Below are 1977 nucleotides of genomic sequence, written 5' to 3'. Positions count from 1 at the left end.
TACTGTTCTCAGCAGATTAAATAATAAGTGCATACTTTTAAAACATCAAAATAAGAAAAGTTAGTGAGAAATGGTAAAGCTGACAAAGTGTCAATGGTCACTTATAGAAATGTGTGGTAGTGTTACGACAGCGGAAGTTACGCAACGCTGGGAGCATGCGCACTGGAGTTTCTAGAAGAATCATGACTTTTCCTGACAACTCTAGTCTGTTCCAGGCGCCCTCTTTTTTTAGTATATAAGCCCGGCAAATAAAGCTGGGATATAATTTGCAGATAGATAGATAGATACAGAGACAGGTAATTGCGTCAAGCGAGCGGTAGTATAAAGTGTGTGTTTTGTTATCGAGATTGCAAACGTATTGACTGTGGAAATTCTGTGTATTACAAATTTGTAACAACAAACTAGTTTTATTTAAGAAAGGACTTGTATCGCTGAAGTTCTTCGGAAAGAATTTCTATGGGAAATTAAGAAACAAGCAGATACTCAACAAATTGGTGTCAGAGAGTGGGACGGAAAATAAAAAAAAAATAAGATGGAAACGAGAGGTGGTAAATCAAACTACAGCTTAGCAGATTTGATGGCAGCAATACAATAACAACAAAAGAACCAAGAAGAACGAGAAAAGAAACAAAAAGAGAGATTACAGCGGTTGTTGGAGGAAAGAGAAAAGAAACAAAAAGAACGAGAAAAGAAATTACAGCAGTGGTTGGAGGAGAAAGAAAATAAGCAAGAAAGGCTACAGCAGTGGTTGGAGGAGAAAGAAAATAAACAAGAAGAGAGACTACAGCAGTGGTTGGAAAAACAGCACCAGTGGCAACTGGAACAAGAAAAGAAACAGAAAGAAAGACTCCTACAGTTGAGAGAAAGCCAGCACACACAAATGGAAAAGATTAGTAAATTTCAAAGTGAATTAAATACATTAAAGAATGATTTACTGTCTTTTACACAAGGATGATATTTTAGCCGTGGATATAATCAGCCCCAGACAATGGGAAGCCCCTTCCAAACTCCGCAGCTGAACCCTAATGCAGACATCTTCAGTCCTGTCAGAAGTCACATTCCAGACATAAGTGTCAGTAATAGGGGTGATCTAGTACGAAGGAAGCCACAGGAATTCGATGGGAAGCATAAAGAGCACAAATTGAGCTCCTAGTCGAAATGAATGGATGAACAGAGGAGTAGAAGGCAGTGTACCTGGCAACGAGCTTCAAGAGACAACCACTTAAAATACTTGGGCAGTTGTCAGCAGACGACAGGCACAACTATAGAGCACTGGTAGCTGCTCTAGAATTCAGGTATGGAACTCAAAATCAGTCCAAAGTCTAAAGGGCTAGGTTTAGGACTAGAGTCCGTGCTAAGGGGGAGAGCCTGCAAGAGCTGACACAGGACTTGGAAAGTATGGCACACAAGGCCTACCCAACTGCACCACCCAATGTCCTCAAACTGTTGCTAAGGGATCAGTTTGTAGACGCCTTAGACAATCTACAACTGAAGATACAAGTGAAGCAAGCACACCCCTCTACTATACAAGATGCAATGGCCAGAGCTTTTGAATTCGAATCCTACGTTATGTCCAGCACAGAGGTACAAAGGTTGGTACAGTCATCAGTATTCAATGCCAGAATAGGGCAGCTCTCGGAGAAGTTTGAGGGACTTTGCTGGCACTGTAACAAACCAGGGCACAAGAGAGCTCAATGCCGGCAACTTCAACACAGGGAAGATGCCATGGCAGGAAAGGCTGCTACACAGAAAGGTTGTTGGAACTGTGGAGAGCAAGGACATATGAGGAGCCAGTGTAAGAAGAATACTACCCATAAATCAGCTTCAGGAAACCAGTAATGGTTGATGCTGAGGGACGCCCACCAACCCCCATTGTGAAAATCCCAACAGCTAAGTGTAAAATGGCAAGTACACATATTGTCTACATGATAGGAAAGCTGGGTGGCCAAAAGTGCAACTTTGTCATAGATTCTGCAT

This window comes from Limulus polyphemus, unplaced genomic scaffold (genome assembly GCF_000517525.1).
Source record: "Limulus polyphemus unplaced genomic scaffold, Limulus_polyphemus-2.1.2 Scaffold783, whole genome shotgun sequence".
Lineage (NCBI taxonomy): Eukaryota > Metazoa > Arthropoda > Merostomata > Xiphosura > Limulidae > Limulus > Limulus polyphemus.
The sequence above is the reverse complement of the archived record's forward strand: the minus strand, read 5'-3'. Positions refer to the sequence as shown.